This window comes from Trichechus manatus, unplaced genomic scaffold (assembly GCF_000243295.1).
Source record: "Trichechus manatus latirostris isolate Lorelei unplaced genomic scaffold, TriManLat1.0 scaffold00039, whole genome shotgun sequence".
Lineage (NCBI taxonomy): Eukaryota > Metazoa > Chordata > Mammalia > Sirenia > Trichechidae > Trichechus > Trichechus manatus.
This window is the reverse complement of record NW_004443975.1, coordinates 2,754,290-2,781,091: the sequence shown is the minus strand read 5'-3', so window position 1 is coordinate 2,781,091 and position 26,802 is coordinate 2,754,290. Positions and strand designations below refer to the sequence as shown.

Here is a 26,802-nt window from a genome sequence, read left to right as displayed (position 1 = left end):
CAATCTCACAACACATCAACAATATCCTTACTCAACCTTGTGTTCCCTATCACCAGCTTCCTTGTCCCCTTCTGCCTTCTGGCCCTTGTCACTGGACTCCTGTACCTCATTAGTAATATTCTTTATTTTATGAGCCAATCTTATTTAGTTAAAAGATGCCATCAGGGGGTAGTTTCAGCTCAGAGTTTATGCAGTATCTCAGTGCGATAATCTCCAGTCTCAACTGGTCCAGTAACACTGGACTTTTTAAGAATTTGAGTTCTGTTCCACATTTTTCTCCCTATCTGCTAGGATCCATCTATTGCGGCCTTGATCAGAATGGTTGTTGGTGGTAGCCAAAACCAAAAACCAAATCTGTTGCTGCTGAGTTGATCCTGACTCATAGTGACCCTATAGGACAGAGTAGAACTGCCCCACAGGGTTCTCAAGGAGTGGCTGGTAGATTCAAACTGCTGACCTTTTGGATAGCAGCCAAGCTCTTAATGACTGCACCACCAGGGCTTCTAGTGGTAGCTGGGCACCATCTAATTCTTCTGGTCTCAGGGTTGATGTGGCCGTGGTTCCCGTTAGTCTTATAGACTACTTTCTTCTCTAAGTCTTTGGTTCTCTTCCTTCTCTTTTGCTCTGGCAGAGAAGAGACCACTGGTTATATTCTGCATGACTGCTTGCAAGCTTTAAGACCCCAGATGTTACTTACCAAACTAGGATGTAGAACATAAACTTTATGAAGTATATTATGCCAGTTCACCAAGTTGTCCCACAAGACTATGGTCCTAAGGCTTCATACCCAGAAAACCAATCCCTCGAGGTGTTTGGTTATGTCTAAGAAGTATCTGTGACTGTGCCTTCTATGTGCTTTATTATACATATAAACATACATGCATGCACACAAGTGTAAATGCATATACATATGGCTACAGGTGTATATTCCAACATATATATCCACCTATACATACCTATATGTGTATAAATATGTACATATGTAACCACATGTTATGGATTGAATTAAGTCCCCCCAAAATATGTGTCAACTTGGCTAGGCCATGTTTCCCAGTATGGTGTGGTTGTCCACCATTTTGTCATCTGATGTGACTGTCCTATGTGCTGTAAATCCTAACCTCTATGAAGTTAATGAGGCAGGATTAGAGGCAGTTATGTTAATGAGGGAGGACTCAATCTACAGGATTAGGTTGTATCTTTAGTCAATCTCTTTTGAGATATAAAAGAAAGAAGGGAGCAGAGAGACAAGGGAACCTCATGTCACCAAGAAAGAAGCACTGGGAGTGGAGTTTGTCCTTATGGCCCAGGGTCCCTGTGCTGAGAAGCTGCTAGACCAGGGCAAGATTGATAACAAGGACCTTCCCCCAGAGCTGACAGAGAGAAAGCACCACCCCACCCCGGAGCTGGCACCCTGAATTCAGACTTTTAGAGTCTTAAACTGTGAGAGAATAAATTTCTGTTTGTTAAAGCCATCCATTTGTAGTATTTCTGTCATAGCAGCACTAGATAACTCAGACACCACACATTTTTTTTTATTGTTGTTGCAAAATTATATATTTTCTAGCATTCGCCAAAAATGCTAATTTTTTTCGTGTATGTACTGACCCTTAGTTATGTTGATCTGCTTGGGGTTAGTGTGCTACTGCATAGATGTGAAGAATATTTATGGATGATAACCAGATAAAGGCCCATTAGAGAAGGAACAAATGTTTGTAAGTAGATAATCACAAAAGTTACGGACCTTTAAACCGTTAGATTTCTAAATTAGGTGGTTGGATGGGAGGCCGGTGACAGGAGAAATGTCTTGCCATTTCTGAAAAATTCATAAACAGAGTGTCCCCTGTAAGTTAAATTATTTGAAAGAACCTTTCTGGACCATGGAATTTTCTCTACCATAAATATTATTTTCAGTAAAATGTGTTTCAGAAGATCTGTTTGAATCAAACGCAGGTCTGTTTTTCGCTCGGTGACACAAATACTCACGTGTGTCCTAGATGGGCAGACGGAAACATTTGATGAATATAATTTAATGATGAATTTTGGATAATAATTACCTTGTATTCCGAGCAGGGAAGCCCTCTATGGTTGAGCGTTTTCCTCACTGATTATTGCTGAGAGTGCTGTTTGTGGGATTAAGCTAAGGGTTTATGGCTGGATTTTTATGTCCTTCATTTCTCACCTCCAGCCTTCCTGAATCTAATTGATTAGAGGAAAGTGCAGATGTACAAAAGAGAAGCTATCTAGGGATTTTATTGCCTTCTAATAGCCTTTGTGGTTCTAGTGAGTGATGGAAAGCAGGGTATTTTTACCCTGTGGGTAATGGAATGTGCTCACTACAGAGAGTATGGAAATACTTTGGATTTGGACAGCTTAGTGACTTACTAAATGTTAAATATCCTTGAAAACAAGATTGTAGAAAAAAGTAACACAAATAATTGGCCCTCGATCCCCCCTTTCCATGACAGTCATAAGAAGGCACTTGAATGTCAGGGTTACAGAGACTTTTATCTTACAAAATATCCATCTAATTATAAAATAATTGTAAATGATAGAGAGGTGCCCCAGTTCCGGGGGGGGGGGGGCGGCAGCAGATATCTGGAAATATAATGATTTAACTTGCCTTCTTTTTAATTCCCTTTCTCTTATGTCTAATTCAGTTAACAAAGTTGTCAGGACTTTGGGACTCTAATAGATAATCATGAACATGACTCCAGCTCCATTGAAATGGCCACCCAGTTTGGAATGGAAAATCCTTTGGGTAAAGGGTCTCTCCAGAAAGATAAGTTGTTATTCTGTCTTCTGAAAAAATAAATGGCCAAATGGTAACTCTGTAAAGTTAGGTGGGTTCTTAGGAAGAAGTCTCCGGATATTCTTATTTTAGGCTCTTTCTGGTCATTAGCAAGTAAAATTGTGCTCAAAGAGACAAACTGTTGAAATGAAAGAAGTATTCTTGGTTTTTAAATCTTGGCTCTGCCACTGTTTAGCTGTGTAGTTAGCTACCTAAGTCCTTTCACTTCAGTTTTCTTTCTATAAAATAAAAAATGATGGTACTTTTTTCATAGGCCTATTTGATGATAAACTGAGATAACACAGGGAAAATGTCTTGAATAGAACCTAACATACCAGGTCCTCAATAAATTTATGCTAATATTATAATTAATATAATATTTACTCTTATCTTACCAAATGATTATTCATTACTTAACAAATGATTATTAAACACCTTCTATGTGACAGGCAGGGGTCTAATATATTGCCACTTCTTTGATAAAGACAGAAAGGTATACATTTTCACCATCGCCACCCATGTCTTCCTCTTACTGTAAGGAGACAGATTCTGTACAATACTTTGGTCATACTCGTTTTATGACACCTAGACTGTTCTATCTTATATTGTTTAACCCATATAGCTAGTTTCTTCTACTTTTTAGTAAGCTCTTTGAAATCTTGTTTATATATCTTTGAAGTCTGTACCCGTACCAAACCAAACCCGTTGCCATCAAGTCAGTTCTGACTCATAGTGATCCTATAGGATAGAATAGAACTGCCCCATAGTTTCCAAGGAGTGCCTGGTGGATTCGAACTGCCGACCTTTTGGTTCGTAGCAATAGCTCTTAACCACTACGCCACCAGGGTTTCACAGTTCCTTGGATATCATGTAAACTAAATAAATTCTTACCAGTTGCCATTGAGTCGATTCCAACCCATGGTGACCCCATGTATATCAGAGTAGAATTGTGCTCCGTATGATTTTCAATGGCTGATTTTTCAGAAGTAGATCACCAGGCCTTTCTTCTGACGCACCTCTGAGTGGACTTGAACTGCCAACCTTTCAGCATCTCCCAGGGACTTGAAATAAATTCTTAGAATCCAGGAATTTAAGAGGTGAAAGGGACCTCAGAATTTATCGACTTTTTCATTTTGTAGATTATGAAATTAGACTCAGAGAAGTGACGTGATTTGTCTAAGGTTACATGGCTTAAATTAAGGTCTTTGTTTTTCTACAGCATCTCTTTTTTAAAAAAAAATAAACGCAGTAATTCATTGTGTTTGTAGTTCATTGTTAGTAAGTAATCAGCATCTTAGTTACTCCATGGACATCCATGGATTACCCCAGAATGTCCAATCCCCCAGTGTAATTAGATTACTAAATGCCTTTTTTCTTTGAACTCTAGTTTTTGGAGCCAAGGAACGATAAGACCTATTCCAGTTGTACTTCTGTTTTTTATTTGATCCAGACTGGAAGTTTTGGACTGATAAAGACCTAGAATTTGATGCCGTATGGCAATATTGTTTAGTAGAACTTTCTGCGATGATGGAAATGTTCTATACATGTGCTGTCCAGTTTGGTAGCCACTAACCACATGGAGAAATTGAAAACTTGAAATGTGGCTAGTTTTACTGAGAAATTGAATTTTAAATTTTAATTTTAATTCATTTAACTTTAAATAGCCCATGTGGCTAGTGACTATTGTATTGGGCAGCACAGTAATATGGAATAAAGGCTTTTGGAAAAATAGCATCAAATACAAGAAAACAAATAATATAATATGCTGTACTTAGCTTTCCATTTGGCACACAGTGCTTGCAACAGAGTAGAACTCAACAAATGATTTTTTAAAAGAATAAAACAAGAGTAAAGTTTTAAAGGAACCCTGGTGGTGCAGTGGTTAAGAGCTTGGCTGCTAACCAAAAGGTCTGCGGTTCGAATCCACCAGGTGCTCCCTGGAAACCCTATGGGGCAGTTCTGCTCTGACTCATGACCTGATAAGGAGATGGTAGATATGATAAATGACATCAACTGTCTACTGAGTTTACATACATATATTTTGTTTTTAGTCCTATTGAGAATTTTAGTGGCCTTAGAACGGTGGTTCCCCTAAAGTAGATGACAGAGCTTGTCTGTTCAGTAAGACAAAAGCCTGGATATAACCCGAAGGGCTCTTATAGGACCTCGGGCGATTTGCTGGCGTTGAAAGTGTTTCAGCTAATCTCTGTCTTGTGGCATCTCAGACATGCATCATAGCCACTCTGATTCGTGACAAGGCTAAGGAAAAAACAGAAGCTTCTGGATAAAAGGGATTTAAAATGATTTGAATCCTTTCCAAAAATTGAACATTGGGATATAAAAGAATCCATTTTTAAGGGGCTGAATTCCCATTTGTATGTGTCAAAACTTTTAGAGGAAGGTAATAAGCCCACAGGGCAGTAGCTGGGATGGAGGAACAGAGACCCCAAGTCAGAAGACCTGGATGTGAGTTCTGCCTCCACCCCGAGTAGCTGTGTGAGCCTGGGCAAGTTTCTTAACTTCTCTTGGTTTCATTTTCCCTGTAGAGCTAACAGAGACAGCTTCACAGAATTGTTGAGAATGTTACATGAGATATAAGTGAAAGTGCCTGACTCAGAGCAATTGACAAGTAATGCTTATGGATTCTTTTGGGGTATTGTGGAAATTACTGATATGCCTTGCAAGAGTAAACTTTGCAAAAGGCTTCCTGTCAGTCTTGCCCTGCTGGCTGAGCCTCTGCATGGCTATTGGTCATGCAGAAGCCCACATGACATGGATCCCCCTGTTTGGCCATTACTGGAGGACAGCAAGAATAATACAAATCTATATGACCTTCTTTGGCCGCAGAAGACTTTTGAATGTCAGCCAAACTGGTTTTGTAGAAAGTTTTTCTCTAGTACAGAAATCTCTGAAATATTTCCCACCCTTAATGCTTCAGATGATGTATGCCTCAGCAGTTTGAAAAATGAGTACTGTTTTAGTTAGCTAGTGCTGCTGTAAGAGAAATACCACATGCGGATGGCTTTAACAAACAGAAATTTATTCCCTCACAGTTTATGAGGCTGCAAGTCCGAATTCAGGGCACCAGCTCCAGAGGAAGGCATTCTTTCTCTCTGTTGGCTGTGAGGGAAGGTCCTTGTCATCAGTCTTTCCCTGGTCTAGGAGCTTCTCAGCATAGGGACCATGGGTCCAAAGGACGCATTATGCTCCCAGCTTTGCTTTCTTGGTGGTAAGAGGTCCCCAGGTCTCTGCTCACTTCTCTTATATTTTAAAAGAGATTGACTTAAGACACAACCTAATCTTGTAGATAGAGTCTACCTCATTAACATAACTGCCTCTAATCCTGCCTCATTAACATCAGAGGTTAGGATTTACAACACACAAGAAAATCACATCAGAGCATAAAATGGAGGACAACCATACAATACTGGGAATCATGGCTTAGCCAAGTTGACACACATTTTTGGGGAACACAATTCAATCCATGACAAGTACCATATAGAGAGAACACATTATTACTAATATTTCTGTCTCTAAACCTTTCTCAAATGCTCAGCATTTTTATTCTCACTATTTTGGTTTTAGACTTTTGTTTATTGTTAATTACAATAATTGCCATTTATTGTGTGCTTGCCATACGCCAGATGCTTTGCATGTATTACCCATTTTCCTTAAAATAATGTTGCTCCTAGGTTATTAAGGAGCCCTGGTGGTTCAATGGTTAAAGCATTTCACTGTTAACTGAAAGGTCAACAGTTCAAACTCACCAACTGCTCCGTGGGAGAAAGATGTGGCAGACTGCTTCCGTAAAGATTTACAACTTTGGAAACCTTATGGGACAGTTCTACTCTGTCCTGTATGGTCCCTATGAGTCGGAATCAACTCAGTGGCAGTGGGTTTGGTTTGGATAGGTTATTAGTATCCAATTTTTCCATAAGACAGCTGAAAAGTGACTCATGCAGACCGAACACCTGCTCAGGATTGCTCAGGGGTTAGGTTGGAGACACCTACTTTTCACTTCTGTGTTGCTAGCACCTGTAACAATGGTGCTTAGTAGACATCCATGAATATTGGTTGCAAAAGTGCATCAATGAATGAACAAATAAATGAATGAATGCCTGGTCCAAATATCCTATTCTTGCCCCTTCACTGTGTTGCTGTCTGGATAAATTAGTGAATGAACAGGCCACTTAGAATTCAGTTCCATCCAGTACATATACGTGGAGCCTGGCTATGTCTACAGTACTATGATGGGCACTGAGGATAGAGTGTCGACAAAACAGACATGGTCTGAGCCCTCACTGAGCTTACTTTTTACAGTGGCGAAGACAAATATCAAGCAACTCATTCGCTATATGGTAGTTAGTGCCACATAGGGGTAGAATTGGGTGCTAAGGAAATCTATTTATTCTTGGTCATCTGGTTTCTAAGGTAAACTTTCTATTGGTCTGTATCTTCTGTTGTTCTGAGTGCCTAGCACAGTGCCCAGGATCCATCAGCCTTTAACACTTAGTGAATACTCAGTAAATGCACTAAATGGAGCTAAGCTGATGTTGAAAATCCTCAGGGCTTTACTGAGACAGATACGGCAAAGGTATTGACCTTATCACTTAGAAAACCAAATGTCTCTTTTCACAGGCTCTCAGTCAGGCACCGCCAATTCTGACAACTTGGGATTGAGGTCATCCTTAGCTGGCAAGAAAGGGGAAAGAGACACTCTTGTAATTAAAGAAGACACAGTGGCTGCAACAATGGTCTCAAACATAGCAACAACTGTGAGGATGGCACAGGACCGGGTAGTGTTTTGTTCTGTTGTACACAGGGTTGCTATGAGTCAGAACTGACTCGAGAACACCTAAACAACACTTTTAAAGCTTAAGGCTTTGCAGCGAAACTGCCTGGGTTAAAATTCACTTAATACTTGTGAACTTGAATCATATTACTCTGTGTGTGTCAGTTTCTTCATCTGTACAATGGGGATAAGAATAACAGTAGGTTATTGTGAAGCTTACATGAAGAGTGCATGTCAAGTCTGGTGAGTAGGAAACATTCAACATATGTTAAATATTAATGAGCAGGTAAAAGGACCTGGATTTCCCTATAAATAGAAATGATGACACTTTATAAATTTTCTTTTTGCACATGTTTTAGAATTTGCTGCTCTTCATTGGCTCTTGATATTTTGTTTAAAGCTGTTTCATATGGTAAATAAACAGTTTGTAGCACTTAAAAACTTTTTATTATGGTAAAGTTAAAAAAAACGAGTAAATGACATAAAGAACCTTATGCGCCCATCACATAGCTAGCTTCAATGATTATTAAAAACAAAGAAACAAACAAAACAACAACAAAGAGTTGCTGTCAGATCGATTCCAACTCATGGCGACTCCATGTGTATCAGATTAGAACTTGCTCCACAGGGTTTTCAATGCCTGTTGTTGTTTTTTTTTTTTTTTTTTGAAAGTAGCTCATCAGACCTTTTTTCTGAGGCCCCTTTTGTGAGTTCATACCATCAACCTTTTAGTTAGTAGTAGTCCAGCATGTTAACCATTTGTACTGTCCAGGGACTCTGCTTGTAAATCTTGTCCCCTTTATACTTTCCCCTGTGCCCCAGTTGATTATTTGGAAGCAAATTCTGAAGAATATATCATTTAGGATATAAATTCTATGTGTAGAGGGTACCTTTTGGTGCTATGAATTGGAACTGACTTGATGGCAATGGGTTTGTTGGTTTTTTTGGAAGGGAGGTGAAATGGTAATTACTGTATTATTTTCCTTGGAATAATGGCACATTCTACTCCATGAGTTTTAAGAGGCAAGCTAGATTGTCCTCAAGAACAGGAGTTGGAATCAACTGAACAGCAATGGATTTTTATACGACCACTTAGGTTTCTGTCTAATCAGAATTCTGTTATTTTTTGTTTGGATTTCTGAGCTACCTTTTTAATAGTGCGGAAGTCATTAAAGTCCTTGCGAATTTTTAATTCTTTCACATTTACTCACTCGCTCAGTATCCACTGAGAAAAGATGAACTCTCAGCTATAGATTAATTTGTCATTTCATTAACAATTGAAATAATGTCACGGAGCTTATACCTCTTCCTGGAGCACCCAGCTGATCTTATTGGAGTAACTAATGTTATTTGCATTACTGAAATTTCCTTTATTGCCTTTGGGCACTAAAATAGTATTTGTTGACTCTCTTGATGGGGAGAATATTTTTACCTCCTGGTGTGCTGATAGACCTAGTATTTCCCGTTCTTGCTTCTATGGTGAGCTTGCTATGACGTCCATAGTTTCCTATAAGAATATCGTTTCTATATGACTAATATCAAGGTGGACTCCTTGGGTAGTGCAAAAGGTTGGAAGTTCGAGTGCACCCAGATGTTCCTCAGAAGAAAGGCTTGGCGATCTACTTCTGAAAATTCAGCCATTGAAAACCCTGTGGAGCACAGTTCTGCTCTGACACACATGGGGGTTGCCACGAGTCATAGTCAACTCAGCGACAACTGGTTGGTAATATCAAGACAGTGTAAGAATTAAGAGTTCTTGCCTGTATCGGAATGCCTGGATTTGAAACCAGGCTCTACTGCTCAGTAGCTGACTGACTTGGGTAAGTTACTAAACCCTCCAAGGCTCACTTTCCTTATCTGTAAATTGGTGCAATAACAGTACCTGCCTCATACAGTTCTTGTGAGGATTGAATGAACAGAGACTTAGCACAGTGCCTGCCATACAATAAGCACTCAGGAGATGTTAGCTGTTGTATTGAGTTTCATCACTAAGTCACCACTGGGAAGATGATGCACTCCATTTCTCTCTCTCTTTCTCCTTTCCCCCCTTTTCTTCCTTTCTTCCTTTCCATCTTTTTCTTTCTCTTTTCTTTCCTTCCCTTTCCTCTTCCTCCTTCTGTCATTTTCCATCCTAATAGTTTAAGGAAGTAACATCATGGAAACTTCCCTATACTCTTTTACACTGCACATTTTAGGTTTAGTACATATTTGACATTAAAATTGTGTTTTCCAGTTTACAAAGTGTTTTTGCTTATAGAATCTCATTTATAGATGAGAAACCTGTGAACTCATTATTAATTATCTCCATTTCACAGATGAGTTTCATGGAAGCTATGTGACTTGTCCCTACACATCTAGTAAATTGCAGTCTTGGATCTCAAATCAGTTCAGGCTAATACTGGACAAGTCACTTTCTCTGAGCCTCAGTGTGAAGTGGGGATAATAATTGCTGCTGTACAATGAGGTTATAAGAATCAAAGCTGATGACGTGTAAGAAATCTAACCCTGCAGTATCATTTAATAATTTTCTAACACCGGTGGAATGTCTCTATGTGTTTTGATGCCTTTAATCTGTAAAATCAGCATCACATGAAGATAAGACTGAAACACAGTAGGTGTCCCCTGAATAATGGTTAAGTCTGAACCCAGCTTTTCCCACTAAATAATGGTGCTTCAACGGAGCGCCTCAGTTCAAAGACCCTCATGCCAGTCCCGTCCCTGTGAAAGGGCTGCTCTCTCTCTGCTACCATCTCCCCTTTGCCTTTTTGCTTTCGTACATCCCTATGTATAATTCCTTTCTTCACTAACATTTTTTCTTGCTTCCATCTATCTCCTCCTTTATCTTCTTGCTTCTCCCATTTCCCTTCAAATTCACCCTCTATTTCTTGGAGTCACTATCCAGTCTTTTTCTTTTCTTCTAATCTCTGTACTTTTATCTCTCTTTTATCTCCTTTCTGTCTTTGCTTATTCTTATCTTTCTACCCTTGGATTTCAGGTTTTTAGTTAGAATGAAGCCTCAGTAACTGACCCTCTTTTGAGTGATGAAGCGTAATTATTAAAAAAAAAAAAATACATTTTTATTTAAGATGAAAAAAATGTTTCAGTTTTGTTTGTTTGGAATCTATGAAATAATCACTTTTGGGAGTTTTGGGACAGGGCAGGCTGTCCCACATCCCTTAAAGAATGTTGTAACTGTTTTAAGAAATAGCCCAGACTCTCTCAACATTAGAGCATTCATTGTGTTTCTTTGATTTTTGTTTAGCCTCTCTGCGCTTTCCTTCCCAAAGCATTTCATTTTGGTCAACATTAGTGAACATGGAGTACTCACTCTATTTTGAAAGTAAGAAAAGAGATGAATGCAAATAGGATGGGAAAAGTTACTATTCATTTAGGGTAGCAGAGAAGATAATCTCAAATGAATCTCTCCTTTCGTCTTGACTCTTGGTCTTACGCCAGTTTTATTTTTTTCATAATGTTTCTTTTAACTGAATTGAAGATGCCTTAATATTAGAAGTCTTAGTACACATAGTTAGGATGGGAATCTTAATGGTTTCTGATTTGTCTGTTGGAAATTGTTTCCAACTCTTCCCGTTAACTAGCTTGTATAACAGTCTTAAAACTCGTTTAATCTTCTCGCTTTGAAAGTTTATTAGACACTAATTACTTTACTTGCACTGTATTGATTTATTTGAATTAAAGCTCATTGTCACTTTATAAAATTGTGGTAAACCTCCTCCCTTGATATTTCTTTTCCTATTCTTCTGTAGTAATGCTATTTTTAGCTACCGTCAAGTCGGCTTTGATTCATGGATACCTTATGTATAACAGAACGAAATGTTGCCCAGTTCTGCGCCACCTCCATGATGTTTGATATGTTTGAGCCTATCATTGAGGCTATTGCGTCAATACATCTCACTGAAAGTTTTCCTCATTTTTACTGACCCTCTACCAACCATGATGTCCTTTTCTAGGGATTGGTCTTTCCTGATGACATGTCCAAAGTCAGCAAGAAGAAGTCTCGCCATCCACACTTCTAAAGAGCATTATGATTGTTTTTCTTCTAAGACTGAGTTGTTTGTTCTTCTGCCTGTCCACAGTATACTCAGTATTCTTTGCCAGCACCATAATTCACATGCATCAATTCTTCTGTCTTCCTTTGTCATTGTCCAGCTTTCACATACATATGAGGTGATTGAAAAGACCATGGCTTGCTTGGGTCAGGCACACCTTAGTCATCAAAGTGACATCTTTACTTTTTAAGAATTTTAAAGGGGGTCTTTTGCAGCAGATTTGCCCAATGAAATACATTGTTTGGTTTCTTGACTGCTGCTTCCATGGGCATTGATTGTTAATCCAAGTAGAATGAGATGGTTGACAACTTCAACCTTTTCTCCATTTCCTATGATTTGCTTATTGGTCCAGTTATGAAGAGCTTCGTTTTTTTTATGTTTAGGTGTAATCCATACTGAAGGCTCTGGTGTTTGACCTTCTCAATAGGTACTTTAAGTCCTTTTCATTTTTGGCAAGCAGAATTTTATCATCTGCATATTGCAGGTTGTTAATGAGTCTTCCTCCGATCCACTCTCTATTCTCATCTGGGCACATGACCACTAGACTAAAGATTACATTTCCCAGCCTCCTAACCAGCTAAGCATGGCCATATGATATATTCTGGCCAATGGGATGTAAGCAGAAGTGGTATGTATAATTTCTGCATAGTGCCCTTAGCAGAAGGGGATGTGCCTTTTTCTTTTCCTTTTTCATTCCTGCTGGCTGGAATGCAGTCATCTTGGCCATAAAGTAGAAGCTGACAGTTGAAGATGGCAGAACAATAAAAGAGAACAAACCTGGAATTCTGACGATTATAGAGTCACCATACCAGCCTGACCTTCCTGTATAAACTTTTATGTTAGAGGAAAGTTAACTTACGTCTTCTTTATGCCATTATAATTTAGATTTTCTGCCACTTGCCATCAAACCAAATTCTAACTTCAACAATTTATTCAATGACTTTTAAAAATAAAAAATATTTTTAATCTTTAAGATAGTGATATGACTCAAGTTTTATTTGAAATGTAAGTTTCTTGTTTTATTTTAAGAACACAATCTATTCTCAAGGAATACATTTAGTTTCTTCTAAATGGCTTAATTGAGGAACTCTTAGATTAATTATCCATATGGTTCAATTTAGTTTAGCAAATTTTGATTGAACAGTTATCATGTGCAAGGTAATTTGTTGAACAGTCAGATTATAAAATGTGAGCAATGGCAATAATATGTTCTTTAGCAGAGCACTTTAAAATCCTGAGATTGGAGGACCAACAGAGTTACAAGTACTTCTCAATATATTGTCTCATTTAATTTTGTAAAACAACTTCATAATTTTTTCTTTTTTAATTCTTGTTTTCCTAGAAGGAAACTGAACTCTAGGAAGGTTTTCATTTGCTCATGGTCATAAAATCAAAATGCAAATAAAAATCTTATGATTCATTTTACTGCTAATTAAGTAGAGTCGAGGCAAGAAGACAAACTCTAAACATTTCTAAACTTATTTCTTTACCCTAGAAATTGATGACTCATGCAACAGGCTCTGTAACTGAAGATGCTTTTCTTGCAATGTCTTTGCTTGCTTGGGAGTTTAGCTGATTTTAAAATGAAATCAGTTTGCGTAATCAAATCAGAGTTGCTTAAAGTTCTGGAGAGAGGCCAATTCATCATAGATTGTAACACTCTAGAGCCCTGGTGGCACAGTGGTTAAGAGCTCAGTCTGTTAACCAAAAGCTCAGCAGTTTGAATCCACCAGCCGCTCCTTGGAAACCCTGTGGGGCAGATCTACTCTGTCCTATAGGGTTGCTATGAGTTGGAATTGACTCGATAGCAACGGGTTTATTCTTATATTTTTATATTTGATATATTTGAACACTGTTTTATGTTTAGAAGCATTTTGTTGAGAGTATTTATGAGAAGTAGTATGAATTACCCCACTTGGTGCTATCTTTGGTGACAATTTTGCATTCTTAACCACGTAGATGATGTGCTGAATTGGAGTTTCAGAGAAGAGAGTCAAATAGGTGAAATGAAAAACAATTTATTTGTATTATTTATTCCATCCATTGGTGAGGCCTCAGTGTATAACATATACCCACACAACAAAGCAAAATATAGGCATTTCTGCTATAATGTAATACATGTAGTCCATTAAAACATCTCACATTCTGCAAAATTGCATACTAAAAATAACTGGCATTTTTGAGGGAAATAGAATTGGAATAGATCACTCGAAGTGTTTTAACCATTCAAAACATTTAATGTTATAATCAAACGCTAACCAAAACAATAGCAATCTTATTAAAAATACTAGCACAGTTATAAAAACATACTAACTTCCCTAGAAATAAAGAAATAACCCAGTAAATAAAGGCTTTGCCTTTTAAAAAAACCCAAGAAGAGGGTAGCTTGATAGAAGAATATGAGAGGAAATATTGAATATGCTGAATTATGAAAATAAGGCCAGAGACCATTAACACCAGAATTTGTAGGTGGAGAAGCAGTGACAAGCTTAACGTGAAATGGCTCTGGTACCTTCTCCAGTGTTTGCTTACTTATTGGAGGGAACTGCTCAATAGACATTTTCAAGACAGAGCATTTAGCCAGACTGAGCCAAGAAGAGACATGTGATATAAACAGGAAACGTGCACAGTGCTGTATTCCTTCATGGCTTGCTACATCCAGCTGTGTGTGTACTTTGTGATCCGCTGTGGTGTCTTCGTGGCACAACATACAGCGTGCTAAGAAAACTTGTGCACGAACCAGTGGGACTTCCATGTTGTACCGAAGTAATTCCCTGATTTACTAATCGTTTCTAGGCTAATTCTTGTTACAAAAATACACTCTGTGTGAAACACACTGTACATCAAATGACTATGAAATTTCTTTGTTGAACTGGGGACTCCTCCCCAGTCAGGGCAGGAAACAAAATGAGTGTGACTGAAGTAAGGGTGAAATGGGAAAGGAAGTGGAGGAAACGAGTGATGTAGGAGAAAAAACAGGAAAAGGAAGTGAAGTTTGGAGAACCAAACCCACCATATTGCAAATTTTATTTTGTTTGACCTTCATAACAGTCCTATGAGGTGAGTATTGTTTACCCATCCTACAGATGAGGAAAATGAGGCCCAGGGAGTATAAGAATATTGCCAGAGATCACACAGACAGAAAATGGCAGTGTTGAGATTTGAAATTAGGTCCACTGACTCCGAATATTGCACTTTCCTGCTATACCAGGCTTCTTCCCCACCGTACTGGAGTTTGGAATATGAAGTTCATATGTTCAAGGTGTTGGTCTACCACTCTGTGGCTTTGAGCACATGAGTGAGTCTTTTAGACTCTTTGAGCCTCTCCTTCTTCACGTATGGAGGTGATAGGAATATCCACTTCAGGGGATTATTGTGACGATTACATGCAATAATGCATGTGGAAGTGCTTTGTAAATGTTAAAACTGTGTAAGCAATAAAGGTGCTTTATTTTTTCTCCACACAACTTCCAGCTCTTTAAATTAAAAACAATAATAAACATAAATGGTATTTTAGATTACAGGGCTAAAATTTTTCTAGTTATAATTAAAAAGAGAGAAAGAGAAGGGTTTCCGGGATGCTTGATTCCAAAGAAAAATACATCTGCATGTTAACAACGCTGAAGGAGGAACGCTGATTACAGCTGCAGACATTGTTGAAAATTAACCACAGAGCCCAACAGGCGGCATATCACTGACTCCTGTCTGGCGGTTTTCACAGAAGCATGAGTATACTTGCTTGGATTATACTTGCTTTCGGTTAGCGGTAGAATGCATTAACCATTTACACCACCCAGGGACTCCATGTATATATGTATATGTATGTATATGTAAAGCAGTGATGTACCCGAGCTGGGTTAGACAGGCTTGCACATCTCTTCCCAACTCCACATTCTGTGATGTCATGTTGATAGATTGAAATTGTCCGTGGTTAGAGATTTTTACATCATAGAAATTGGCAAATGCTATAAATCAGGGCCTTTCCTCTCTCTTCCCCCAGATAACCGGTGGTTAAACATTTACTAACATATCAGTGTGTGTGTCCATGTATGTGTGTTTATTTTTATCTTTTGAGCTCTTTAAGAATAGGACCTGCGTCTGATTCCTCTTTGTGTACCTATAGACCTTAACACAATACCAAGCAGATTTAGTGGCTGTTTAATAAATGTCTGCCAGATTAATGAGTGTATAAAGGAAGGAAGAGTTAGAACGGTGGTTAAAATTTTTATAAGAGATTCAATACATTTGTTGACTAATGTTTTATTAATAATGAGTATTTCCTCAAACCAAGATAAAAATGGCAGTTGGGCAGTTTGCTATGTAATTTTTTGAATTAATAGAAATTGCATTTTCTCCAATTCCAGGTGAGTTAAATAGTCATTTAAGCCCCCAGAGTAGAAAGTACATTGAACTAACCCAAACTCTGAGATACTGATCCTGACTTCACTAGTTGTTACTAGCTGGCTGGTTTTGGACAATGTGTCTGGGTCTTAATTCCTAGATTTATGAAATGTGCATTTGTCCTTGTGTATGAGTAGGATATAGTTGCTGTAAGGACAATTTCAAAGCAGTCTTAAGTTTTCAAGATATAATTTAGGGCACTGGGATGGTTTCCTGCTGTATCCCAGGAACCTGAGAGATGTAATTCATCTCTCAAGGTTACAGACAACCCCTTACAAGCGGGATTAGTCTTTAGTTACTTGCTGTACTGGTTTAATTTTATTTGGTTTAGCACTGCTTATTTGTGTGGAGACTGGAATAATCAATGTGCAGTAAATTAATTGCCCCATGGATATTATTTTTGATTGTTTGGTACATTAGACTGGCAGAACCCAGTGCCCCTGCCTGCTGGTTGTTAATGACTCCTAATATGTCATAATTTAATAATGCTTGTGGAAATAAATGTTTGCTTTATTTTGTATTTTCATATATTGGAGTCTTCATGTCACTCAGCTGATGATTCTTGAAGTGATTCTGTAATTAGAACTATTGGTAGGGCCTTCTGCCAAGAAATGTCCTTTTTATTGCATTTTCTTCTTTTATAAAAACATGGGATGGTCACAGTACTCAAACGAAACTGAAAAATCCACAAATTTTCTTACATTACTTTTTCAAAACTACAGTGCGGAAAGAGAAATATGTAAATTGAGTGTTTTGGGGAGGAATGCTCAATTTGCTATATAGCTGCTCCTTACTGTGTGCTCTGATTGACTAAATACCTTAACTGATGTTTTGGGAGGGAGAAAAAAAGAGTTGAGTGAAACAGTAAAATTATGCAATGATGTAGTAACTGAGTGGACTCACAGGGAACGACTGCCCTGCCATATAAGAAAGAGCTTTCTAACTGTATTGGCTGTAGAATGGAGTCTCCGGGGTAGTAGGCTCCCTCTCTGAGAAGTACACCAGTTCAGAGGGAATGAGCACTTGAGGGAGTGTAAAATAAAAAGCAGTGATGTCACTTTGAGGACTAAGGTGCACCTGACCCAGGCCATGGTCTTTTGGTTGCCTCATATGCATGCAGAAGCTGGATAATGAATAAGGAAGACTGAAGAGGAATTGATGCCTTAGAATTGTGGTTTTGGCAAAGAATACTGATTATACCATGGACTTCCAGAAGAACAAACAAATCAGTCTTAGAAGAAATACAACCAGAATGCTCCTTAGAAGCAAGGATGGTGAGACTTTGGCTTCCTTAGTTTGGACATGTCATCAAGAAAGACCAATTACTAGAAAAGTACACCATGGTTGGTTAAGTAGAGGATCATCGAAAATGAAGGAAACCTTCAATGAGAGAGATTGACTCAGTATCCAAAACAATGAACTCAAACATACTAACGGTGATCATGAAGATGGTGTAGGACCAGCCAGTGAATCTTCCCATTATACATAAGGTCACCACGAGTCATAGCCAACTCGGCGACAACTAACAACTTGAGATTACTAAAATATTCCATGGTCTAGATTGACTTTTGTGACCCAGCCAACCTTATAACTCTTGTGCTGGGATTCTCCCCACCTCCAGCGATATAAAAATGCAAATGTGACCTTGAACCCTGCTATTTCAACCATTACTCTTGTGATTAGTGGAAACTTTAATTATTCTTTAAGGAAAAAAAGTTTTTAACTTCTTAATTTGCCATGAGTTTCATAACTTCAGACAAGAAGCCGAGAATTTTGAAAGGCTTTTAATGTTCTCCATCATCTGCTTATTCTAGGTGGAGATTTGATCCCTTACGTACCTTCTGGGGGGAAGTAAAGCACTTCTCAAGAGTGTAGATATAACTTTCACTGGCTTGTACCACGGTATCACATTTCTGAGCAAATTCCTTTGTGCGTGTGTTTTTTGTTTTGTTTAAACATTGTAGGGCCGAACAGTGTTCATAAATCCAGATTTTCTTAGTCACAAAGTAGTTCTTGTTCTCCCAATCCCCTTTTCTTTTTATCCCTCATCCACCTAGATGTCGTTTGAATCTGTCAGTTATAATGGACTCAAAGTAAAAATTAGAATGACCCATGTGGTGCGATGGGTCAATTTTATATGGCCTTTCTAGCCATGGTCTTGTAACTCCCAACAAAAGATTGAGTGGGACTATGCAAATAAGGTGGGCTTGTGGCTCACAAAGGGGATTGGACAGCTTGCTAATAATACAAATAAGGTGTATGGTACCTTTGTGTGAGTGGAACCATGCAAATAAAGTGTATGGAACCCTAACAAGAGGATTGACTAATTTTGCCATTTTGCTAGGCTTAGAGTGAGCCATCCCAAAGGTGGAAATGGGGAACCTCACTACCACCGCGAAAGAAGAGCTAGGAGTGGAGCATGTCCTTTGGACCCAGGATCCCTGCACTAAGAACCTCCTAGACCAGGAGACAGAGAAAGAGGGAGCAGTAACACCGGAGATGGTGAGAGATGGTAAGAGGTGGCGACAGAGAAGTGGCTGCAGCAAAACCAGGATACCAATGCAAGACAGCGCAGTGGGCTTCCTGGCCCATGGAGCAAGGCTGTTAGAGTGGGTATGCTGACCCACGGAGTGAGAGAACTGAGTGACTTTGAGCCGAGAAGTAGCGAGTGCCATGGGAGGGACGGCTGGTGTCAGAATTGGTAAAAAGGTTGGAGAGTGGAGGTACGTCAGACCTCTGCCTTATAGGAATCAGCCTTGGGCTGTTGATGGTGATGGTGATTCTCTTCCCTCCTTGTGAAGTTAGAGGTGGTCAGACACCTCTGCCATTGTGCTGTTTTTACAACCTAGATGACCCACACCCAGCCACTTTTACATTATCCATGGCGTTTCCACTTGTGAGGAACAAGACTTTGTGAAGTTACTCTCAACTCAATAACCCTGTCCTGCCAACTTAGTGTTTTTCTGTCAAAACCAATAGTCTCGCAGGACTGGAGAGGAAAGTGATAGAGAAAGCTAAGGGAGACAAATGACAATATGGCAGTAGTTAAGGCTTTAAAGAGGTCTGAGGCTTCCTCTCGGTTCATGTACTTCGGGAATTTTTTTTTCCCTAAACCACTGCTACTCAATTTCCTCTCTTTGTAAGACCTTTCAAAACAAAACACAACCTTGTCTTTGTTATTCTTTTCCCCCTAGCTGGTGAGTGAATTGAGACAGAGTATAGAGCATAGCCTAGTACATCCCTGTTCATCATTTTGCAGTAAAACTCTCCAGTACTTGCAAGAGACAGTAATGACAAAGGCTGGTAGGAAGATTGGGCTGCGTATTGCATTCCTGTAATTTCAGACACCTTCATGTGTAGTCCAGAACTTGCCATTTCAATTTTTTCCTACTACTGTTTGTGTAATTGTGGAGCAGTGGGAGGCTTTATTGTATAAGCATTGCAGCTGAACTCTCCAAGTAAGGTCCAGCCACCAATAAGTTTCTGCTTCTGGTTTACTTATAGATACGCAAGTAGGAGACATAAAAAAAAAATTCGGTTTTCAAAACAGTTTTCTCCAGAAGAGAAATGTTTCATGGTTTTAGGTATTTCATAGACTCTTAGAATGTGAAGCTGCCTTGGAAGTTGTTTAACTTGCCCCTCCCCCCACTCGCTTTGTGTCTCCCTTCCCCCACCTCCCTCCCCTCTGTGTGATGTCTTTTAGTGGAATGGAGTCCTCACTTTTAGAAGGAACTAAGAGTTGGACACCTCAAAGTAGTATAAATTAGTCCCGTACTTTAATCTAAAACCTATTTTTCTGACCCTCTTTCTCATGGTCCTAGTTTACATTTCTTGATTTACACAGGATGTCTAAACTCTCTTTCACACAAGAGCACTTCACCTATTCAGAAACATCCATCATGGTTTCCCCAAGCCTTCCCTTTTCAGGATTAATGTTTCTATTTCATTTAACCATGTCTCATCTGATGTGGTTTGAGGATCCATTAGTCTTCTTGTTGGCCTCATCTGGACGGTCTCTTAATTGGATGATGCCTTGCTTAACTCCAGTCCTGGGCTTGCAGTTTGCATTACTTTTTGAAACTACTTTTTGAAACTACACGGTACTCTTTGGAATAATGTTTAAAAATCAACCCCATAAAAATGTAAGTACTAGAATGGAAGCTAAATAAAAATGTAAGTGGAGGCTAAGGGAGCAGTGGGTGGAAGGGAGATTTAGGAATGAAAGTATCCTAAGATCAAGTTTCAAAACTAGATTGACTCTCAGTCCATTATAGTTTTAACGTTCTTGGACCAACAAAATTCCTCCTCTACCTGCTAAACTCCTCCAGTATTTTACTGATGTTTCTCCCATGACACTGATCATTTTTCATCTCTGCATTACCATAATTCTTTGTGCTGTGATTGATCACCTGTGGTTCCCTGACTTTGAATATCTGAATATAAGCTGTCTTGCTCATTGTGCTCCTTTGTCAAACATCACTGGTCAGCCTTCTGGCTGCCTAATAAAAGTGCTCAGAGCTCTACCCCTGAGTAGTTGTTTCTTTGCATTCATCCTGCTAGGAGAGACCATGGACTAAATGAAACTCATAAATAAATACAGAAATAAAGTAAGAAAAATGATTGCTAGACCCCAGGCCCAAAGTTTAGTCTTACAGTGTGCAAAGGTGAAATAATAATGATAAGAATAAGAATAACAACAACATAATATAGCTAAAATGTATTGTGCCTTTACTGTATGTGAGGCATTGTTCTAAGCACTTTACATTAAAAAAAAAAAAAAAAACTATTGTCGAGTCAATTCTGACTCATAGCAACCCTATATGACAGAATAGAACTGCCCCATAGGTTTTCCAAGGAACAACTGGTGGATTTGAACTGCTGATGAGCAGCAGAGCTCTTAACCATATACATACTATATAATTCAGTCCTTAAACTAGTCACCATTTTGGAGAAGTTAAGGAACATGCTCAAGGCATAGTTAGGACTCAAACCAGATCTTTTTTTTTTAAGCCCATTCTCACAACTGTTATACTGTAATGCTTTAAATTCAGTAGGTGCTCAGTAACTCTTCGTTAGCATTCTTTCTGTCTGCAAATGCAGCTAAGTGGTTTTGCAATCTTACTGACACTCAGTTCAGTAAGCAAAAGCACAATGGGTAAGTGGATATTTGAGCCAACATAGTATCTTTCTTAAATTAGACTCTCTCATTTTTTACAGAGGATCTGAAGCTGGCAGCAAAATAGTATGCATATTTGAAATGCCTCTTTTTGGGTTTTTGACATAGGCTGAGGCAAACAGTTTTCAAAAATCTAAGAAAATCCACTGAAGAAAAGCACATTTAATATAGTGATCATGAAAAGACAAATTAAGTAATCAGCTATGAACCAGTGAAAAAGCATGTTGCACACAAATAGAAATGGGTTTTATTTTATTTTATTTTTTTGCTTTGTGATATGAAAGACGGTTCCCTCAGGTCTAGGCTGAAAATAGTTTCCATAAGCAATTTGTCCAGAGGAGTGGCTTGACTAGTATAGAGGACACTAGCAGTCTTACCCCCTGTTTACTGCACCATAGCTGCTGTTACATGAATGTTTTTTATAGCATTTTGTTTAATCAGCTTCCTTAACACCGTTAGATCACATTGAGCTTGCAGTGAATGGAACACTCAGGTATTTTTCAGATGAGCTGCTTTATAGCGGGACCATCTTCAAGTTCTACTTTGGTAATTGATTATTTAAACCTCCCATGCTGGATTCATTTAAATTTGCTTAATTACACCTTATGGAGCTCTGGTGGTGCAGTGGTTAAGTGCTATGCTGCTAACCAAGAAAGACTGGCAATTTAGATCCACCAGCTGCTCCTTGGAAACCCTATGGGGCAGTTCTACTCTGTCCTATAGGGTTGCTATGAGTCAGAATCAACTAGCGGCAGTGGGTTAAATTCAATATGGCTTTCCAATTTCTTGTTTTTGTAATCTGATAGATCATCTGTTACATTCCCTTTCACTCTCAGATTTATGACATGTGCCACTTGAAGTAGATCACATCAGAAGAGAGAGCCATGGGACCTCACACTTGAATTAGAAAAAGTGTCACCAAGTTTTCATTGACTTATTAATCAGCCACTTGTGGTGTACAGCTGTAAAGCCTAATTATAAGCTATCATGTGTCTTGTATCTACATGTCATCCACCAGAAGCACATGAGAAACTTTGTCAAATTTCTTCCAGGATTTCACTGAAATTCCTAGAGTTTAAGAGCATCTTTCTTTTATCTAGTACCAAGGACAGCACTATGTGGTCCTGCAATTAAGGAACAATGGGAACCTGCTCTGTAAGCGCTTATTGATGCTTTAGCTGCCAGATGCTGGTTATGAAATAATATTAAAGGGAACATATGTATGCGGTTATCACCACGCCCTGTGTGAAGATTATCTCCTCATTGCATTAAGATAACCATCACATGTGCTGTGAACTATTTGGCGTAGGATGATGCTGTAAGGAGACAGGTCTTTCAGCTTCAGTGATGGACATATCATTTGTGAAGACCTGCAAGCAGCTGTAACTGGGTTCTCAAGCATTTAAATATTTTAAACTCCTTAAGCAACTGAATGAACCTTGCACACCTAGTCTTCATTGACAGAATGCTTTTCTTCACTCTTGAACATGCATTTCTCTTTTCTAATGATACTAAACTCATTGCTGTCGAGTCGATTCTGACTCACAGCGACCCTATAGGACAGAGTACAACTGCCCCATAGGGTTACCGAGGCTGAAATATTTACAGAAGCAGACTGCCACATCTTTCTTCTGCAGAGCGGCTGGTGGGTTCAAACCACTGGATCTTTCAGTTAGCAGTTGAGCACTGTAACCACTATACCACCAGTGTTCCTTTTTCTAATGATAGCATCTTTATGTTGCCTCAAGGCAAATTTGGAAAAGCTTCGTCTTGAGATTAGATTCTGTAATTCCCTGGATGTCTATTGATTCCGTTTGTAACGTTCTATGAGTCGGAATCGACTTGACGGCAATGGGTTTGTTTGTTTTTTTTTTTTTTAGTGAACCTTAGATACAGCTTTGGTGGGGATACAGGTTCAAGTTAAACACTTAAAAACATTAGCAGGCAAGTGAGAGTCCCAGTGTTGATCAGTGAGGAAAGACAAGTTGCTAGCTGTATCTTACAAATAGAAAAGGCCTTTTATTAAAGGGAAACATACTACGTTCATAAGAAAAAGGGTCTTTTAGCCCTTTATATTGCCTGTAAAGGAAATGAGAGATAATATCGTTTATGAAGGCAAATGGTGATGGCTTCTATTTCACATTTGTTGTTGATTCTTACATGTGAATCTGTATATAGATGCTTTGGAGGGAAAAAAAAAAATCCTGCTAGTCCAATTGCTTAAGCATCCATTTTGTTTCCAGGGTTTTTCCACAAAAGAGGACTCCCCACTGGAAACTTATTTTGGGGTAGTCAACAAAAGGTCAGAGCACCTTTTTTGAAATGCTCGCATAGAGACCTAGGATTTAAAAAACTGAGTTCATGCGAAGGCAGTGTAAGGTATGAAGGCAAGCAGTGAGATAGTAGCCAAGCTGAGAAGAGTAAGAGTGCTTGAGTGTTGAACTGTTGGAAATCAGATCAGCTAGTAATGATACATGTAGGTTATGGAAGCTTATTTTGGAGTGGTTAACAAAAGGTAGAAGATCCATTGTTAGCTGCCATTGAGTTGGTCCCGACTTACAGTGACTCCATGCATAACAGAACAAAATGCTACCTGGTCCTTCACCAGCCCCATGATTGGTTTGGATCAGGTCATTGTGAGCTGTAGGGTTTTCATTGGCTGAGTTTTCATAAGTAGGTAACCTAGTCCGTCTTAGTCTGGAAGCTCCACGGAAATTTGTTTAGAATCATAACAACATGCAAACCACTCCCAGCTAATGCACCTCATCCGCAACCACTGCCCATCTGTCAGTGGGGGCTTGTGTGTTGCTCTCCTTTTTTTTTTTTTTTGTATTATCATGTTGCATAATATGAATTAAACATCCTGAAGAGTAAAAACCTATTAGCATGGGATTCTTTTTTAAAATAATATGCATCAGGCAAGAAGAAAAAGCTATACCATAGGTATTCATAATTCAACCAAGTATATGGACATCTGTAATTTGTTACATACATTGCATCATATGAGTCATTATTGCCGTGATGGAACTAGCACCATCAAGAACTAGAACCCCACAATATATCTGTGTGAGAGACTTTGCCGTTCAGTGGAAAATGTGATGAGAATGTGAAAGAATGCGATAATACTGATTCTAATCAATTGCACTTTCCTTCAAACACTAGAAAGTCCAGGAATCATAGCTGTGGCCTGTAACTACCAGCATGTAAGGACCCACATGGGAGTCTTCTAAATACTTAGCTGTACCTATGGCTTGACCATACTTTCTTTACTGTCATTTTTGCTTCATTGGGATTTCCTAATCATTGAAATCTAATGTATCTTTATGATGGCTCTTAAATCTTTTTTTTTAAAAATAAAACATGATACACATAATAATTTAGAGAAACCTTCAATACGTTGTTAAAGAATCATATGGGGTACAAACAGGAAGTATGTGTGGAATTTGGTGAAGCTGTTGTGGGCAGACCTATTGACAAATGGAGAAACACTCTAACAGAGAAAGGAAGAATGAAAGAAATAAGTGATAGCTGGAGGAGTATGTACATTATTAAACCAGTGTGCAAATGAGGGAGAGGTCATTTATGTTCAGAAGACAGTCTATGGTTTATCCAGTTCTTTTTGGAGGATCCTGGTAGGGAGCCAGGCTAGGAGTTGTGTTTTTTTGCTCCTTACTCAGGAGTTGATGTAATAACACTACTAGGGTCCCAAGAGGAGAATGCTGAGGGAATTGTTCCTTCCCTTAGCCGCTTCTAATTAGCGGTGAAACCAGAGATGAGGCTCCTGGAGACACCTCTGTTTGGGTATGCCTCCTAGGGGGAAGGGAACTGGAGTTACCAGTGCTTTGAAAAGTTTTATAGCTTTCCTGAGGAATCTAATAGCCGCTGGGAAAGCTGACCTTTGCTAGTTGGGCTGACAAGGGATTACTTTGTTTTATAGTAGAAATATGGGATACCATGTGACCACAGAAGAGAAAATTATTTATTCTAAATATAGGGATAAGACAGGTTTCATAAATAAAACAGCATTTGAGCTGAGCCTTAAGAAATGGGTCAGATTTTGACCCAGACAGAAATATGAGAAGAGGTTATTGGCAGGGAAAAATAGCCAGAGAAAATAGAGAGCAGAAAAGGCCCTGAAAACTTGGTGGTCAACGATGGGGTTGATGCTGGCAACTGAGATCAGATTGTGAAGGATCTTAAGGGAATTATAAGGGAATTTAGACAGATGTTTAGCAGACAGTGTCAAGCTCTACAAGAGTTTTTAATTGGGGTGACTATGAACTAGAAAGATTATTTTTGAAGCAGTGCAAAGGATGCACGTGTGAGAAGGCAAGAGGGTCAATGATGAGGGCTTTCTAAATCCCCCTGAGAGGTGATCGTTGTTAGGTGCTGTCTAGTCAGCTCTAACTCATAGCAACCCCATGTACAACAGAATGAAACACTGCCGATCTTGCGCCACTGTCACAATCTGTGCTATGTTTGAGTCCATTGTTGCAGCCACTGTGTCAATATCTTGTTGAGGGTCTTCTGTTTTTTCACTGACCCTCTACTTTACCAAGCATGATGTCCTTCTCCAGGGACTGGTTCCTCCTTATAACATGTCCAAAGTACGTGGGACAAAGTCTCGCCATCCTTACTTCTGAGCATTCTGACTGTACTTCTTCCAAGACAGATTTGTTTGTTCTTCTGACAGTCCATGGTATATTCAATATCCTTCACCAACACCATAATTCAAAGGCGTCGATTCTTCTTTGGTCTTCCTTATTCGTTGTCCAGCTGTCTCATGCATATGAGGTGACTGAAAATACCATGGCCGGAGGGGGGTCAGGCACACCTTAGTCTTCAAAGTGATATCTTTGCTTTTTAGCACTTTAAAAGATCATTTGCAGCAGATTTGCCCAGTGCAATACGTCATTTGATTTTTTGATTGCTGCTTCCATGGGCGTTGATTGTGGATCCAAGTAAAATGAAATCCTTGACAGCTTCAATCTTTTCTCCGTTTATAATGATGTTGCTTATTGGTCCAGTTGTGAGGATTTTTGTTTTGTTTATGTTGAGGTGTAATCCATACTGAAGGCTGTGGTCTTTGATCTTCATCAGTAAGTGCTTCAAGTTCTCTTCACTTTTGGCGAGCAAGGTTGTGTCATCTGCATATTGCAGCTAGTTAATGAGTAAATTACTGGGCTGAGGGTTGTGGGGACCATGGTCTTGGGGAGCATCTAGCTCAATCGGCATAACATAGTTTATAAAGAAAATGTCCTACATTCTACTTTGGTGAGTAATGTCTGAGGTCTTAAAAGCTTGTGAGCGGTCCTTTAACATACTTCACTGGTCTCACCCCATGTGGAGCAAGGGAGAATGAAGAAAACCAAAGACACAAGGGAAGGATTAGTCCAAAGGACTAATAGACTACAACTACTATAGCGTCCACCAGACTGGGTTGAGCACAACTAGATGGTGCTTGGCTAACACCACCGACTGCTCTGACAGGGACAGGGATCACAATAGAGGGTCCTAGACAGAGCTGGAGAAAAACGTAGAACACAATTCTGACTCACAAAAAAAAAAAAAAAAA

The 26,802-nt window shown here is 39.0% G+C and overlaps 1 protein-coding gene across 1 annotated transcript in view; it reads left to right on the top strand.

Annotated features, from left to right (window-relative positions):
- The window catches only part of RGS7 (regulator of G protein signaling 7), a 567,494-nt gene that overhangs the window by 5,195 nt on the left and 535,497 nt on the right, over window positions 1–26,802 (top strand). The window lies entirely within an intron of this gene.